This window comes from Tursiops truncatus, chromosome 5 (genome assembly GCF_011762595.2).
Source record: "Tursiops truncatus isolate mTurTru1 chromosome 5, mTurTru1.mat.Y, whole genome shotgun sequence".
Lineage (NCBI taxonomy): Eukaryota > Metazoa > Chordata > Mammalia > Artiodactyla > Delphinidae > Tursiops > Tursiops truncatus.
In genome coordinates this window covers 68,342,345-68,361,206 of record NC_047038.1, presented here as the reverse complement: position 1 = coordinate 68,361,206, position 18,862 = coordinate 68,342,345, and positions in this window count along the sequence as shown.

Below are 18,862 nucleotides of genomic sequence, written 5' to 3'. Positions count from 1 at the left end.
CTTTGTGACCACCTAGAGGGGTGGGATAGGGAGGGTGGGAGGGAGGGAGACGCAAGAGGGAAGAGATATGGGAACATATGTATATATATATAACTGATTCACTTTGTTATAAAGCAGAAATTAACACACTATTGTAAAGCAATTATACTCCAATAAAGATGTTAAAAAAAAAATTTGAAATTTCAGTCAACCACTTGTCAATGTGCAAGAAAAAAAAAGCGTGATGGTGTTTTTCATTTATTATTATAATGTTTCAAAAAGGATCAAAGGCATGAAAACCTTTTTAAGGTGAAGAAGATAATTTCAGTTTCAAATTTATACTTTTTTGCACAGAATATTATAACTCAATTTTATTAATCTTTAAGACCATTTACTTTGGACTTTTATAATATATAGTAATGAAAATTGTGGCTATTTCCAGATAAGTGTCAGAGGAATCTTATTATTCTTTGGATTCCTTGCTGATTTCCTATTGAAGTATATATTTTTTTTTTTTTTTTTTGCCTCTGACTTACCACAGCATGGCATCTTTTAGCCTGAGGAGGTTAAGTAAGACAATAATAATTCTTACAGGTTCATTTTTAGGATTGAGACACACATCAGTGGATTTTGAACTTTGCAACGGAAAGTCTCTTGGAGTGTTCTAAGCAGGGGAAAATCATTGTTTCAGAAAAAATATATATACACACATATGTATATCACTTGGGTTTTTATTTTAAAAATTAGACTTCTGATCCAGGTGATCAGTAAAAAAGTAATAGTTCAAAAGCTGTGGTAGGTAAGAGAGGAATGCATTATTAACTATAAAGGTAGTAGGTACTGCTCCTGCTCAGTAGACTGTCCTATAGTTTCTTACCTAAAGCTAGTTAATTGGCTGAATCTTATTGCGGAGAGGAGAATTTGTGGCATATTACCACCACAGGACATTTATAAATTGTTGCTATTCACTTGAGCACACATAAAAAGAATCAAATGTGAAATTGCATATAAAGAAAGACTTCAGATGGTAAAAATCCATCTCAGCCCTGATTTGCTGATCTTAGGGGGAGCCACAAGCCCCCTGTTCTCAACTGGTTTTCTCTTACTTTACAGGACTGGTATTTTGGGAGAGAATTGGGTTTGTCTTCACTTGAGTATCTTAAAAAACTAAACTGACGGTGATTTTGGTTTTTAAGCCCATGGATCTTTTAGATTAGAAAAAATATATATTTTTTCTGAAATGAACTGAAGATTTACAGAGTTTTGGTTATTGCCACTAAATACTGTAATTATAACATTTATGTGTAAAAGTTATTATGGGCCAGGCTTGATGACTTATGCTATATAGATTGTCAAATTCAGTTCTCATAATAGCCCTAAATAGGTAGATACTATTATTATCCCCATTTTATAGATGAGGAAATGAAGAACCAGAAAAGTCAATCAGTTTCTAAATTTATAGAACTGGGTGGTGGAGCTGAGAAGTAAACCCAATTCATGTATCACCAAAGACAGAACTTCAAAATATGTCTGAGCAGTGATTGATTGAGAGTAGTATCATGCTACCTTTCTAATTTACCTGAAGATCTTTTCTACTTATTGAAAAATTCACATGCCTTGCACAGCAATTTCCACTCCACTGTACTCTCATTGCAGTTAGGATCACCTGATGATTATTCTTCCAGGACCCCATGTGTTACATGCTTTATGACACTCACTTGATAGTTTCTGCTGGAAGACAACTGAGGAAGGTTTATTTCATTGGAACCCTTGCCCACTATGCACATAGTACATGTCAGGTTCTGACTCTCTTGAGTTCCTTCATTTCTTAATCCTGACTTGTTCTCCAAATGCCCATTTCACCCCAGTGGGTGAGTGTGTAGCCACTTTGAATTAGTTAATTTATATGGGCCATAGTTTTCTTGACTGAAAATGGGGGCTACTAAAAGAAACTTCATATGAGTTTGTCATGTTGATGCCATGAGTCAATAAATGTAAAGTGCTAAGATCACTGCCTGTCTAGCCAGGAGTGGTATCAGCAGAAGTAGAAGAAACAATGTCGAAATGGTGGTGATGATAGACAACACCGTGGTAGTTGTAGGTAGGTGATCTTCTTTATATATTTTCTCTAATTCTAATATTAAAAGACAAGAAAGGGTCATGAAACAAAAGGAAAAAAAAGAAAGAATGAAAAAAGGGGGGGAGATCTTATTTAAAGGAGACAGAGAACATGAAACAATTTACTGTAAATTTCTCACTGTCTGATAATATTAATCTGTTTCCCTAGGATGCCTTCAGGAACAGAAATAAAGTTCTTAAAAATAGAGGTGAGGAGATGAGAGAAGCCCTGCTCAAAACAAAGAATTGATTACAAAAGTAAGTAAGTATTGCTGGTCAACGTAGAATTCAGCTGAATAAAGTGGTAACAAGAAGACTTAAATTTGTTTGATTCCAGTGGAGCTATTCTGTTGAATACCAATCTGTATCATGATTTTCAGTTTTAAAAGTACTTTCTCATATATTTTGTCCTTTGCTCTTTGCAACACAATTGAAAGTCTAGGGAAAGACTGTGTATCTATTTTTCATCAATAAATTGAGGCTTAAAACAGAGTGTCACTTAACCAACATCAGAGAAACAGAATGTATCAGAATCAAGGCTACAGTTTTTCTTATGTATACGCAATATTTTTCTATGTTGCTTTACACTCTGTCACTCATGTTATAGAGATCAGATGATTAATGTATGTTGTCCTATAACTTCTATAATAGACCATTTCCTAAGCTCATAAAAGAAAATATGAGGTAAATGCATAAACACAGGTAAGGTGAAATCTTTGCTAAATATTAAAAACTCTATTGTTATTTTTCTGAGAATCAGTGAGTGTTTTTCAACTGTGACATTTTTCTGGTTTCCATGAAGGGAACCAAATACAGATTCAATGACTTTAATCTATAATCAAGTAGATTTCAAAAAGAAGTCAAATGCTTCTTCACAAACCATTATCATATATCTTATTTTTTAGACTCTATAATAAAGGCTCTACTGAAAGATGAAGGAGAAAGCAGAATGAGCTTTAATGACTCATCAGCATACATTTTTAAATTTAAAATATCAATTATGTATGTGTGTACACATATACAAATACTTCTTTATTAATGTGTTTTTTCTCTTCCATCAGTCTGTATTTTTTTTCAATTAAGGAGCATTCATTTTTAGTACAATCAGAGGTTCTGACCAGAAAATACAATGCAAAACTACTATCTTAAGCATAATAGACATATGTCTATGAAATCACTGTGCAAATCTAAGCTTTTAGTTAGTAACTTTCAAGTCTAATCAGGATTTTCAAAATTCTACTGCATTATTATATTTTCTTTGTTTGCATGTGGTAGTATTAAGCCAAAGTATTTGCCTTGATTTGGGAGTTTCATGAATTTTAAGAAACCAATGTGTCTATATTTTCTTATGGAAAAATAAATCTAATATTAAAAGAGAGGTGTTAATTGAAAAGTTAAATCTGTGTGGCTAATCCCAGAAACCATAGCCTGGCAGGTATATGACTTTTTCTAAAAGACTTCAAGCATTGTTTAATGTTTCCTCTTGTGAGTTTTGGTAAATTACTAGGTAATATATCTGCTGACACTGAAGATGAGTTTCTTCTCAAATGGCCCTTTCCTATGCTATATTTTCTTCAGTCATAATAATAGTTTATTTCTTAAAATGTCAACATTTGCCACACACTAAAAGAAAAGGTGCTTCTCAATTATATTTTCATCCTTGTGACTGATAAAATATGCAAGAATATATATTCTTCAGATTTACTTCTAAACATTTCTTGGTTATTTTATTCATTGTCATATAAAATCATAAGAACAGTAGACTTTTAAAGATTACTTACAGCCCTGTTATCGATCAAGTCAGTTTGACAACTATTTTTGTTCCAATCTTATTCATATGACTATAAAATTTAAATAGTTATAATTATGGATAACTTTCCAGTAGGTTTTCAAATTCTTGATATTTTGAACAACTCAGCTCTCAAAAGAGAAACAAATTTTAAACTAATTCCAGGGAAATAATAAAACTGAGATCATTTTGGACTTGTAGGTGATCATTCATTTTAAAAAATAAAGTAAAATAAATTTAGTTAGACCCTGGACTCACTGCTTCATTTGACCTTTATCAGTGTAGCAGCTATACTCTGGCATATAAGGCTTTATATAAGGCTATTATATATATATATATATATATATATATATATATATGAATATAAGGCTTTTGGTTTTTTACTTTCAAAATAAAAATATCATTAAACATCATTGCTCAGTAAGAATAAACCTGTAAATCTAGCCATAGCTATAGCCACAATAAAATAAGCAGTTGGAATACTAATGAATCCATTTTATAGCAAAGTGAAATGAGAATTCTTAAGTGACTATGCAGCAAGGGTGAGCTGAATATCTCAACTTGCCTTTCAGCAGCTCAATCATTAATTAATTTTTTAATCCTAACAGAGAAGTCCGTTTCTGTTGATAGACATCTCTGGAGATTCCCTTTTCAATTTGACAGGATGCCAAGCATCCAAATAGATTGTTTACCTGAATCCTGTATTCAGAGGCTCTCATCTGAGATGCAGAACAAATTTTTAACATCATAGTTAGTATGAGTATGTTGTCACACTCTAAAAACTTGTTGCTTAGGTAGTCAAGCCTTGTCAAAGTTAACCCAGAGCAGTAATTATTTCACAGTTTATGCTTTTCCCTAAAATTTCCCCAGGTTTTCTTTTTTTATCAGGTGACACCAAAAGCTAAGGCAGAGATTTAAGTGGCATGTATGGCACATCTAAGCCTCCAGAATCTCAGGTTATTCTACAAATCATTTAGTAACCAGTCTCCATGAAACTTTCTTAGTTTCTTCCTTTTTTTTAATTTTTCTTGTTCTGAGTTCCCATAAGTTTACTAATTTATGTTAAGGAACAAAAAATAGCCCAGTGATTAAGAGCACAGCATTTAGAGACAGACCTGGGTTGAAAACCTTGTTCTTCTGTTTACTAGCTAGCTAACTTCAGGTGAGCATGGAAGGTGTTGCTATGTTCAAGTGGTTCTCTTCTAGGAAATAGAGGATTGTGCTTCTTGTCCCCTTGAGGATAGGAATGAACTTGAGTCTGTCTTCAACTAATGAAATATGGGCAGACATGATGTATACTACTTCTGAGTGGGAGCATTTAAGAGCCAGTGTTCAGTTCTTCAGGAGACCACATATTTGAGAAGCTACAGGATTTAGAATTTCCTTACCCTGAATAATCAGATTGCTAAAGCAAGGACAATAGCCCTGCAGAATCAGCAGGATCTGGAACGTTTTTTATAAGCTAGAAAATAAACTTTTATTGTGTTAAGACACTTGGATTTTAGAGTTATTTGTAATCACACAGCTCACTGCTTTGCGATGACCTAGAGGGGTGGGATAGGGAGGATGGGAGGGAGGCTCAAGAGGAAGGGGATATGGGGACGTATGTATGCATATGGCTGATTCACTCTGGTGTACAACAGAAACTAATACAGTACTGTGAAGCAATCATACTCCAATAAAGATCTATTGAAAATATATATATATATAGGGCTTCCCTGGTGGCGCAGTGGTTGAGAGTCCGCCTGCCGATGCAGCGGACATGGGTTCATGCCCCGGTCTAGGAAGATCCCACATGCCGCGGAGCGGCTGGGCCCGTGAGCCATGGCTGCTGAGCCTGCGCGTCCGGAGCCTGTGCTCCACAACGGAAGAGGCCACAACAGTGAGAGGCCCGCGTACCGGAAAAAAAAAAAAAAAAAAAGTATATATATAACCTTGTCTAATCTGACTTTACTATAAAATGCTTTTCTACAAAATGGTGATAATAAGACTTAACCTTCACATGACTATTTTAATAGTCTATTAATTTGAAAATTTATACTTAAAATACCTTGAAAAATAATTTCCCTTATTGAAGGGTCAAAGGTAGCTACCTTACTCATTACTATAACATAATTATACCTTATTCTCATGATACATACACAGCTTCAAGATAGAGGCTTTGTTATCATGCCTGGTAATAATCTCTGAATATTAAAAACAGCTTGATCTTTTTAGCTCAATCCTGAATGATCTACCACATAGAAGTAATATCTGTGTTGTGCTTTTAATTTATGAAATATCCTTCAGCCTTACTGACATTTCCAATATTTTTAATAAATACAACTTGGTTTAACCTGGTGGAAATATTGATTGAGCCTTTTATCCATTAACTAAACAAATGTAATTGAACACAAATTATGTGCAAATAAGTCCAGGAGTATTACAAAGTTTACTCTTGCTATTGAATAAATGCTGTGTTAGTTTCTTCAAATGAAAAATCAGGGTGGTAAAATTTAGTTTCTACCTATTTCCCGGGAAATTCTTGATAATTTATACTGTTATAGTGATAATAAGTGAGCATTAGAGTGAAAAGAAAAAAATCTGCTATTATAAGAACAAGATGATTGTAAGAAAAGGAGAATTGGGAGGAAGTGATTAAGCCAGATGTTAACATTCCAAGAAAGCACAGGAATTCCAAAATGTATTATTGCCAAAGAGTAGGCAGAAATAAAATGGTAAAGACAAGAAAAGGGTGAATAAGCATGACACATAACTTAAGGGGTTTGGTTTTAGTCCACATATGTTTTATTTGCCTATATATTCTTCAGGTTCTGGATATGTAAATAAGATACTTAGTCAAAATAAATTTAAAATCCATGTCTCAATCTTAAAATAGAATACAGTCATCTCTAGGTATCTGCAGAGGATTGGTTCCAGGACCCCCCGCAGGTACCAAAACCCATAGATCAACTCAAGTCCCTTATATAAAATGATTTAGTACCAGCCCTCAACAGCTTGGGTTCCACATGGCTGATTCAACCAACCACAGATGATTGAATTTCCATCCATGGTTGTTGGAAGCCACAGTTGCAGAGGGTCGACTGTACTTTGTTCCACATCATAAACATAAATGAGAAGCAGGATGTGGTTGTATGAAGAGAAAGGAAAAAAATAAGGTCAGTGTGCAGGCAATAGAAGAAATGGACAAAAGTAGTGATTATATAAATCTCCATATATCTATATAAATCTCTATACACAGATGTATCACATGTATCAGTCAGCTATTTTTATAATAATATTTCATAATAAACTACCTGAAAACTCAGTGGCATAGAACAAGTATTATACTCACAAATATTTGAGTTTCTAGGAGAGGCTCTGTTTCAAATTGCAGTTTTAAGAGTCTGCTGGAGTTTGACTGGTTAAGGCTGTGTCCAGCTAGGCTTAGCACAAAACTGTGGGTCCACACCAGCTTCAAATGGTAATCCTTTTAGAGTAGAGGATACTCAAGGCAAGGTTTTTTTTCAGGCAGAGGTTCCAGAGAGACAGATGGAAATACACAATGCCTCTTCTTAAGGCCAAGGTACAAAACGAATACATGTCAGTTTTTCCCATATTCCATTGATTATCAAAAGAAAATCGCATGGTCAAGTCCAACATCAATGGATTAGTGTCCTCCCCACATGTAAGTCAGTGGAGGGTGAGAATATTTGCTGAACAGTAATATAATCTACCACATTAGACAAAACTCAAAAGTAAAAGAAAGTTGGCTGGATAAGATTAAGAAGTCTTGGAACAGAATTCATTTCAGACTCAAGGTAGATTATATAGAGCTGCAATTATTCATTCTTGGAAGTGCAATAGAGTCTTACTCCATTTTTGATATTTAACAGCTAAGTTTTTAAGCCACACCCATCTCTCTTCCCCTTCAACCTCACATCTAAGCATGATGTTAAGAAAGTAAGTTGGTGCAGCCACTATGGAAAACAGTGTGGAGGTTCCTCAGAAAACTAAAAATAGAATTACCTTATGATCCAGCAGTCCCACTCCTGGGCATATACCCAGACAAAACCATAATTCAGAAAGACACATGCACCCCTATGTTCACAGCAGCACTACTGACAATAGCCAAAGCATGGAAACAACCTAAATGTCCATCGACAGATGAATGGATTAAGATGTGATACATATATATGATGGAATACTACTCAGCCATAAAAAAGAATGAAATAATGCCATTTGCAGCAAAATGGTTGTAACTAGAGATTATCATACTAAGTGAAGTAAGTCAGACAGAGAAAGACAAATACCATATGATATAACTTATATATGGAATCTAAAATATCATACAAATGAACCTATCTACAAAACAGAAACAAACTCACAGACATAGAGAACAGACTGGTGTCTGGGGGAGGGGAGGACTGAGAGTTTAGGATTAGCAGATGTAAACTATTATATGTAGGATGGATAAACAACAGGATCCTACTATATAGCACAGGGAACTATATTCCATATCCTGTGATAAATCATAATGGAAAAGAATATACAGTAAGTCCCCTACATATGATTGAGTTCCATTCCAAGAGCTCGTTCGTAAGTCCAACAAAGTTAGCCTAGTGTAACCCAACTAACATAATTGGCTATATAGTACTGTACTGTAATAGGTTTATAATAATTTTCACACAAATAATACATTAAAAAAAACAAAAAAATAAAGAAAACATTTTTAATTTTATAGTACATACCTTGAAAATACAGTAGTACCAACTACATCACCTCTGCTTTTACGCTTGCTTCCAGACATCCTGGGCTTGAAATAAAGATACCGTACTACTGTACTGTATATAGTACTGTATAGTAAAGTATACACAAAAGCACAACCACCTGTAGAGGATTCACACACATGACAGTGTACGCCAGACACGTGAACTAACTTACATGACTGGACATGCAAACAGACGTTAGCATCTTTGAAAGTGCACAACTTGAAGGTTCATGTGTAGGGGACTTACTGTAAAAAAAAAAAAAAGAATGTCTATATGTGTATTGCTGAGTCAGTTTGCTGTACAGCAGAGACTGGCCCAACACTGTAAATCAACTATACTTCAGTAAAAAAATAATAATAAAATTTAAAAAAGAAAGCCCAGGTACTTCACCCTTTGATGCCAGTAGAAAGTCAAAACCCTTACCCCAGTCCCTCTATTTAACCACCATAAAAATCCTAAGCAAGTTCCCTTTTCCTGCTCTCTGAAGCCATTTTTGAATCAGCTTGGTAAGCCTGCCCTCCTCCTCCCAGAGGGCCTTATTATGATATTTACATTCTGTTTCAATGAGTGGTTTCAATACATGGTTTCTCAAAGTGTAGTCCAAAGGCCATTTGGGGATTTGATAAAAATTTGTATTATTAAGGCCCACGCCAAACTCAATGAATGAAATCTCAACTCTGGATTATTAAAAAAAAAAAAAAAATTGCCATCAATAATATTAATACAAAATAAAGTTAGAGAAATATTGCTGAAATACTCCTTTAGGGTACATCTCATCTTTCTATCCTTCATTTTCCACATCTTTACAGGGCGAGAGAGAGGCATGGACATATATACACTAACAAATGTAAGGTAGATAGCTAGTGGGAAGCAGCCGCATGGCACAGGGATATAGGCTCGGTGCTTTGTGACCGCCTGGAGGGGTGGGATAGGGAGGGTGGAAGGGAGGGAGACGCAAGAGGGAAGAGATATGGGAACATATGTATATGTATAACTGATTCACTTTGTTATAAAGCAGAAACTAACACACCATTGTAAAGCAATTATACCCCAATAAAGATGTTTAAAAAATTTAAAAAATAAAAAATAAATTTAAAAAAATAGGGTATAGTCAATGTCCTTGTGTTGATGAGTGATACAAATCTTCAAATTTCAGCACACAGTGTGCTTCCTGAGGATATCCATGCCTGGTTATCAAGGCATGCCACCATAATACCCTATTCTACTTCTCTGCATTGCAGTTATTTCTCATATTTTTATTGCATAGGTGTTTGTTTGCTCTCCATCCCACCCCATGAATGTACATTTTAAAAGATCAGAGGCTGGGCTTCCCTGGTGGCGCAGTGGTTGAGAGTCCGCCTGCCAATGCAGGGGACACGGGTTCGTGCCCCTGTCTCGGAGGATCCCCACATGCCGCGGAGCGGCTGGGCCCGTGAGCCATGGCCACTGAGCCTGCGCGTCCGGAGCCTGTGCTCCGCAACGGGAGAGGCCACAACAGTGAGAGGCCCGTGTACCGTAAAAAATAAAAAAATAAATAAAAGATCAGAGGCTTCCACTGTCTAATTTATTTGTCTCCAGCACCAAAAACAATGCTTAGAACATGGCAAGCCCTCAGTTAATATTGATACTGAGTGACTAAATACATAAATAAGGCAAAAAACACCTACTTTTATTTTTCAGAGTAAATTCTTGATACTCATATGAAGAAACAAGCTTGAAGGGACTTTATAAGGGCTAAATTATTTAAACAGGAAAGTGATTTATAGTTCCAAATAGGCTAAGAACTAAATGAACTCAAAGCATGAAGTCAAATTATAAAGCCCAAGTTAATGAGAATGCACGATAAGCTAAGTTTTTTTTAACCTATAATAAAATAAAATTTAACCAGTTGAAAAGAGGAGGAAACTATCAAGTGGAGCAAGACCAGATAATATTTATAGATTGTTAGGGCCCTGACTTGTGGTGCTGACTCTGGAGGGACCAGCATCACAGACCAAGCAGGCTTCATGCAAAAGAATAGTATCAATAGTTGAATGGGAGCAGCATTAGCCTCTACAGCTAATCCTGTCCTCATTCAGAGGAACACCACATACATACCCGGGCATCTATGGCAGTCAATATCTCACTCATATAAAGATGATACAATGTATTTTATATGCAGCAGTGACATCTATCTGTGCCCCAAAATGTTGTTTAGTCCCATTCAAAATTCCCATTTCGACCTCCCCTTTTTAATTGATCCAGACAAACATATATTCCTTGATGCTGAAGTTGAGGCTTGGATACTTGAGATGGGGGAGTCTTTGTGTTATGAAAAGGGACTTAATGAAACTACTTTAAGTCTTCACCAAAGGTTTGAAAATAGTGAAACATACCTCTACTCATCATGCAGGTATACCATAATTAGAGAAATAACATAGAAATAGATCCAATCCATTATATTAAAGATTTTCACACTCTCACTTCTAAATGCTTAATAGTTGACCACACATAAGTCCAAATAATTATCATTAATTTTAGTTTTCTTGGTAGAAGCTGGCAGAGCGAACACACATAACTTGCCAAGATGTAATGACTCACTTGAAATTCAGTGCAATATACAGCACCTACGGGGAGAATATATGACTTGTGGAATCAGTGAGGGACACAGGAAAGGAATAAGTAGCATAATATTAAAAAAAATACAAATAATCAAACACACAGGAGAATTCATAACAGCACAAACAAGCCTAATGTTTACTCAGATAAAGAAATAAACATAATGTTGATTTTGCTAAAGGCAGTGTCATATAAGTCAGGGTTGTTACAGTTAAGATTTTCAGTATGCAATTGCCATGAATTTGAAAATATTTTTGTGGCAATAAGGGACCATTTTGTTACGAACTTGCTAATTCTATACCATTAATTATACTGCCATCTAATATAATGTTTTTTTTTAAACATCTTTATTGGAGTATAATTGCTTTACAATGGTGTGTCAGTTTCTGCTTTATAACAAAGTGAATCAATCAGTTATACCTATACATATATCCCCATATCTCTTCCCTCTTGTGACTCCCTCCCTCCCACCCTCCCTATGCCACCCCTCTAGGTGGTCACAAAGCACCAAGCTAATCTCCCTGTGCTATGTGGCTGCTTCCCAGTAGCTATCTGTTTTACATTTGGTAGTGTATATATGTCCATGCCACACTCTCACTTTGTCACAGCTTACCCTTCCCCCTCCCCATATCCTCAAGTCCATTCTCTAGTAGGTCTGCGTCTTTATTCCCATCTTGCCCCTAGGTTCTTCATGACCTTTTTTTTTATTATTCCATTTATATGTGTTAGCATACGGTATTTGTTTTTCTGACCATCCACCTCAACTACAAATAACTCAATTTCATTTCTTTTTATTTCTGAGTAATATTCCATTGTATATATGTGCCACATCTTCTTTATCCATTCATCTGTTGATGGACACTTAGGTTGCTTCTATGTCCTGCTATTGTAAAGAGAGCTGCAATGAACATTTTGGTACATGACTCTTTTTCAATTATGGTTTTGTCAGGGTATATGCCCAGTAGTGGGATTGCTGGGTCATATGGTAGTTCTATTTTTAGTAGAGCTCAACTATTAAGGAAAATCCATACTGTTCTCCATAGTGGCTGTATCAATTCACATTCCCACCAACAGTGCAACAGGGTTCCCTTTTCTCCACAGTCTCTCCACCATTAATTGTTTCTAGATTTTTTGATGATTGCCATTGTAACCAGTGTGAGATGATATCTCATTGTAGTTTTGATTTGAATTTCTCTAATGATTAATGGTGTTGAGCATTCTTTAATGTGTTTGTTGGCAATCTGTATAACTTCTTTGGTGAAATGTCTGTTTAGGTCTTCTGTCCATATTTGGATTGGGTTGTTTGCTTTTTTAATATTGAGCTGCAGGGCTTCCCTGGTGGCGCAGTGATTGAGAGTCCGCCTGCCGATGCAGGAGGACGCGGGTTTGTGCCCCGGTCTGGGAGGATCCCGTGTGCCGGGGAGCGGCTGGGCCCGTGAGCCATGGCCACTGGGCCTGCGCGTCCGGAGCCTGTGCTCCGCAACGGGAGAGGCCACAACAGTGAGAGGCCCGCGTACCGCAAAAATAAATAAATAAATAAAAATAATAAATAAATGTTGAGCTGCATGAGCTGCTTATAAATTTTGGAGATTAATCCTTTGTCAGTTGCTTCACTTGCAAATATTTTCTCCCATCCTGCGGGTTGTCTTTATGTCTTGTTTATGGTTTCCTCTGCTGTGCAAAAGCTTTTAAGTTTCATCAGGTCCCATTTGTTTACTTTTGTTTTTATTTCCATTTCTCTAGGAGGTGAGTCAAAAAGGATCTTGCTGTGATTTACGTCATACAGTGTTCTGCCTATGTTTTCCTCTAAGATTTTTATCGTGTGTGGCCTTACATTTAGGTCTTCAATCCATTTTGAGTTTATTTTTGTGTATGATGTTAGGGAGTGTTCTAATTTCATTCTTTTCCATGTAGCTGTCCAGTTTGCCCAGCACCACTTACTGAAGAGGCTTTCTTTTCTCCATTGTATATTCTTGCCTCCTTTATCAAAGATAAGGTGACCATATGTGTGTGGGTTTATCTCTGGGATTTCTATCCTGTTCCATTGATCCATATTTCTGATTTTGTGCCAGTACCATACTGTCTTGATTACTGTAGCTTTCTAGTATAGTCTGAAGTCAGAGAGCCTGATTCCTCCAGCTCCGTTTTTGTTTATCAAGATTTCTTTGGCTATTCGAGACCTTTTATGTTTCCATAAAAATTGTGAAATTTTTGTTCTAGTTCTGTGAAAAATGCCAGTGGTAGTTTGATAGGGATTGCATTGAATCTGTAGATTGCTTTGGGTAGTAGAGTCATTTTCACAATATTGATTCTTCCAATCCAAGAACATGGTATATCTCTCCATCTGTTTGTATCATCTTTAATTTCTTTCATCAGTGTCTTATAGTTTTCTGCATACAGGTCTTTTGTCTCCCTAGGTAGGTTTATTCCTAGATATTTTATTCTTTTTCTTGCAATGGTAAATGGGAGTGTTTTCTTAATTTCACTTTCAGATTTTTCATCACTAGTGTATAGGAATGCAAGACATTTCTGTTCATTAATTTTGTATCCTGCTACTTTACCAAATTCATTGATTAGCTCTAGTAGTTTTCTGGTAGCATCTTTAGGATTCCCTATGTATAGTATCATGTCATCTGGAAACAGTGACAACTTTACTTCTTCTTTTCCGATTTGGATTCATTTTATTTCGTTTTCTTCTCTGAATGCTGTGGCTAAAACTTCCAAAACTCTGTTGAAGAAGTCGTAAGAGTGGGCAACCTTGTCTTGTTCCTGTTCTTAGAGGAAATGGTTTCTGTTTTTCACCACTGAGGATGACGTTGGCTGTGGATTTGTCACATATGGCCTTTATTATGTTGAGGAAAGTTCCCTCTATGCCTACTTTCTGGAGGGTTTTTATCATAAATGGGTGTTGAATTTTGTCGAAAGCTTTCTCTGCATCTATTGAGATGATCATATGTTTTTTCTCCTTCAATTTGTTAATATGGTGTATCACATTGATTGATTTGCATATATTGAAGAATCCTTGCATTCCTGGGATAAACCCCACTTGATCATGGTGTATGATCCTTTTAATGTGCTGTTGGATTCTGTTTGATAGTATTTTGTGGAGAATTTTTGCATCTATATTCATCAGTGATATTGGCATGTAGTTTGCTTTCTTTGTGACATCTTTGTCTGGTTTTGGTATCAGGGTGATGGTGGCCTCTTAGAATGAGTTGGGGAGTGTTCCTTCCTCTGCTATATTTGGAAGAGTTTGAGAAGGATAGGTGTTAGCTCTTCTCTAAATGTTTGATAGAATTCACCTGTGAAGCCTTCTGGTCCTGGGCTTTTGTTTCTTGGAAGATTTTTAATCAAAGTTTTGGTCACAGTGCTTGTGATTTGTCTGTTCATATTTTCTGTTAATTCCTGGTTCAGTCTTGGAAGGTTGTGCTTTTCTAAGAAATTGTCCATTTCTTCCAGGTTGTCCATTTTATTGGCATATAGGTGCTTGTAGTAATCTCTCACAATCCTTTGTATTTCTGCAGTGTCAGTTGTTACTTCTCCTTTTTCATTTCTAACTCTATTGATTTGAGTCTTATCCCTTTTTTTCCTGATGAGTCTAGCTAATGGTTTATCAATTTTGTTTATCTTCTCAAAGAACTGGCTTTTAGTTTTCTGATATTTGCTTCATTTCTTTTTCATTTATTTCTGATCTGATCTTTACAATTTCTTTCCTTCTGCTAACTTTGGGGGTTTTTTGTTCTTCTTTCTCTAATTACTTTAGGTGTAAGGTTAGGTTGTTTATTTGAGATGTTTCCTGTTTCTTAAGTTAGGATTGTATTGCTATAAACTTCCCTCTTAGAACTGCTTTTGCTGCATCCCATAGGTTTTGGGTCGTCGTGTCTCCATTGTCATTTGTTTCTAGGTATTTTTTGATTTCCTCTTTGATTTCTTCAGTGATCACTTCGTTATTAAGTAGTATATGGTTTAGCCTCCATGTGTTTATATTTTTTACAGATCTTTTCCTGTAATTGATGTCTAGTCTCATAGCTTTGTGGTTGAAAAAGATACTTGATACGATTTCAATTTTCTTAAATTTACGAAGGCTTGATTTGTGACCCAAGATATGATCTATCCTGGAGAATGTTCCATGAGCACTTGAGAAGAATGCGTAATCTGTTGTTTTTGGATGGAATGTCCTATAAATATCAATTAAGTCCATCTTGTTTAATGTATCATTTAAAGCTTGTGTTTCCTTATTTATTTTCATTTTGGATGATCTGTCCATTGGTGAAAGTGGGGTGTTAAAATCCCCTACTATGATTGTGTTACTGTCAATTTCCCCTTTTATGGCTGTTAGTATTTGCCTTATGTATTGAGGTGCTCCTATGTTGGGTGCATAAATATTTACAATTGTTATATCTTCTTCTTAGATCGATCCCTTGATCATTATGTAGTGTCCTTCTTTGTCTCTTTTAATAGTCTTTATTTTAAAGTCTATTTTGTCTGATATGAGAATTGCTAATCCAGCTTTCTTTTTATTTCCATTTGCATGGAATATCTTTTTCCATCCCCTCACTTTCAGTCTGTATGTGTTCCTAGGTCTGAAGTGGGTCTCTTTTAGACAGTATATATACGGGTCTTGTTTTAGTATCCATTCAGCCAGTCTGTGTCTTTTTGTGGGAGCATTTAATCCATTTACATTTAAGGTTAATTATCAATATGTATGTTCCTATATCCATTTTCTTAATTGTTTTGTGTTTGTTATTGTAGGTCTTTTCCTTCTTTTGTGTTTCTTGCCTAGAGAAGTTCCTTTTGCATTTGTTGTTAAGCTGGTTTGGTGGTGCTGAACTCTCTCAGCTTTTGCTTGTCGGTAAAGGTTTTAATTTCTATGTCGAATCTGAACGAGATCCTTGCTGGGTAGAGTAACTTGGTTGCAGGTTTTTCTCCTTCACCACTTTAAATATATCCTGCCACTCCCTTCTGGCTTGCAGAGTTTCTGCTGAAAGATCAGCTGTTAACCTTATGATGATTCCCTTGTGTATTATTTGTTTTTTTTTTTCCCGTGCTGCTTTTAATATGTGTTCTTTGTATTTAATTTTTGATAGTTTGATTAATATGTGTCTTGGCGTGTTTCTCCTTGGATTTATCCTGTATGGGACTCTCTGTGCTTCCTGGACTTGATTAACTATTTCCTTTCCCATATTAGGGACGTTTTCCACTATAATCTCTTCAAATATTTTCTCAGTCCCTTTCTTTTTCTCTTCTTCTTCTGGGACCTGTATATTTCAAATGTTGGTGCATTTAATGTTGTCCCAGAGGTCTCTGAGACTATCCTCAGTTCTTTTCATTCTTTTTTCTTTATTCTGCTCTGCAGTAGTTATTTCCACTATTTTATCTTCCAGGTCACTTATCCGTTCTTCTGCCTCAGTTATTCTGCTATTGATCCCTTCTAGAGTATTTTTAATTTCAGTTATTGTGTTGTTCATTATTGCTTGTTTCCTCTTTAGTTCTTCTAGGTCCTTGTTAAATGTTTCTTGCATTTTCTCTATTTTATTTCCAAGATTTTGGATCATCTTTACTATCATTATAGACTGCCTATTTCCTCTTCATTTGTTAGGTCTGGTGGGTTTTTACCTTGCTGCTTCATCTGCTGTGTGTTTTTCTGTCTTCTCATTTTGCTTATCTTACTGTGTTTGGCGTCTCCTTTTCGCAGGCTGCAGGTTCGTAGTTCCCGTTGTTTTTGGTGTCTGTCTCCAGTGGCTAAGGTTTTTTCAGAGGGTTGTGTAGGCTTTCTGGTGGAGGGGACTAGTGCCTGTGTTCTGGTAGATGAGGCTGGATCTTGTCTTTCTGGTAGGCAGGTCGACGTCTGGTGGTGTGTTTTGGGGTGTCTGTGGCATTTTTATGATTTTTGGCAGCCTCTCTGCTACTGGATGGGGCTGTGTTCCTTTCTTGCTAGTTGTTTGGCATAGGGTGTCCAGCAGTGTAGCTTGCTGGTTGTTGAGTGAAGCTGGGTCTTGGTGTTGAGATGGAGATCTCTGGGATATTTTCACTGTTTCATATTACATACACTGTTTCACATTACATATTCACATTACATATTACATTACATTACTTGTGGACCAGTGTCCTGAATTTGGCTCTCCCACCTCGGAGGCACAGCACTGACTCCTGGCTTTTCCCTTGCTTAATTGATACAAGAAGTCTAGAGGAGGTTTGAGTGTGAGGAGTGCCCTTCCTCCAGAGGAGAAAAAGCTCTGGTAAAGTCCTTTCCTCCTGAAGGAAATCTTTGTTATGGAGAAAGCCCTGGATGAATTTCACAGTGATTGCTCTTGTAGGCCCCTTAGCAGGGCCAGGAGGGGTCTTCTTCAACTCTTCAACATGAGAGCATGGTGGGATTCCTTCCCTTGGCACCAGCAGGAATTGAACTATGCAAACACTGTCCACACAGGAACTCTTACTCTAGCCTCCTTACCCTCTAATGAGTGTGTTTTTAAGCCACTAAATTTGTGGTAGTTTCTTGTACAACAGGAAACTAATATATATATGAAAAATATTTTACCAAGACTTTTCAAACATGTATTATTTGTATATGTTACTCTTTAACTTGGAAACACTTTATTATAAAGTCAATAAGAAGGAATTAGAAAAAAAATATTAATTTTAATTCACCTCTACCAGTGTCATATAAAATGAAATGAAACATTTTAATCTCTTTATGCACTTTAAGTATGCTAATACCAAAGCCTTGCAGTTACAAATTTAGGTCATTCAATTTGCAGAAAACGTATAATACATAACTTAATTGGCAAACTCAACTCTCATTGTCTAGTAAATTAACCTAATCAGACTTACTGTCAAAAAAAAAAATCCAATATCATTTTTCACTTAAAGAGTAGATCTTAAAATGTGACACCTTGTCACTTATCTCATTTATTAATTCCAATTCTTAGATAAATACACAGCTAGCTACAGCACAGAGTCTTGCTATTTGTTTGTTTTATAGAAGAACTAATAAGTCACCACTTTCTTTCTGATGCTCCTTCTGCTTTCCTCTAATGGGCCTTTCCCTCAGAAGGATTAAATTACTTGACAGTAGTAAGAAGATGGAAGAGAACATGTCATTCAATGAAAATTTTCATCACTTGCACTGTCCCACTCTATATCTAAGAGCATACTCACATAGTTTGGGGGTTTTTTTTTAACATCTTTATTGGCGTATAACTGCCTTACAATGCTGTGTTAGTTTCTGTTTTATAACAAAGTGAATCAGCTATACATACACATGGCTATATATATACATATATCACCATATCTCCTCCCACTTGCGACTCCCTCCCACCCTCCCTATCCACCCCTCTAGGTTGTCACAAAGCACCGAGATGATCTCCCTGTGCTATACAGCTTCTTCCCACTAACTGTTTTATATTTGGTAGTGTATATATGTCCATGCCACTCTCACTTCATTCCAGCTTACCCTTCCCCCTTGCCATGTCCTCAAGTCCATTCTCTACGTCTGAGTATTTATTCCTGTCCTGCCCCTAGGTTCTTCAAAACCATTTTTTTTTTTAGATTCCATATATGTGTGTTAGCATATGGTATTTTTCTCTTTCTGACTTACTTCACTCTGTATCACAGACTCTAGGTC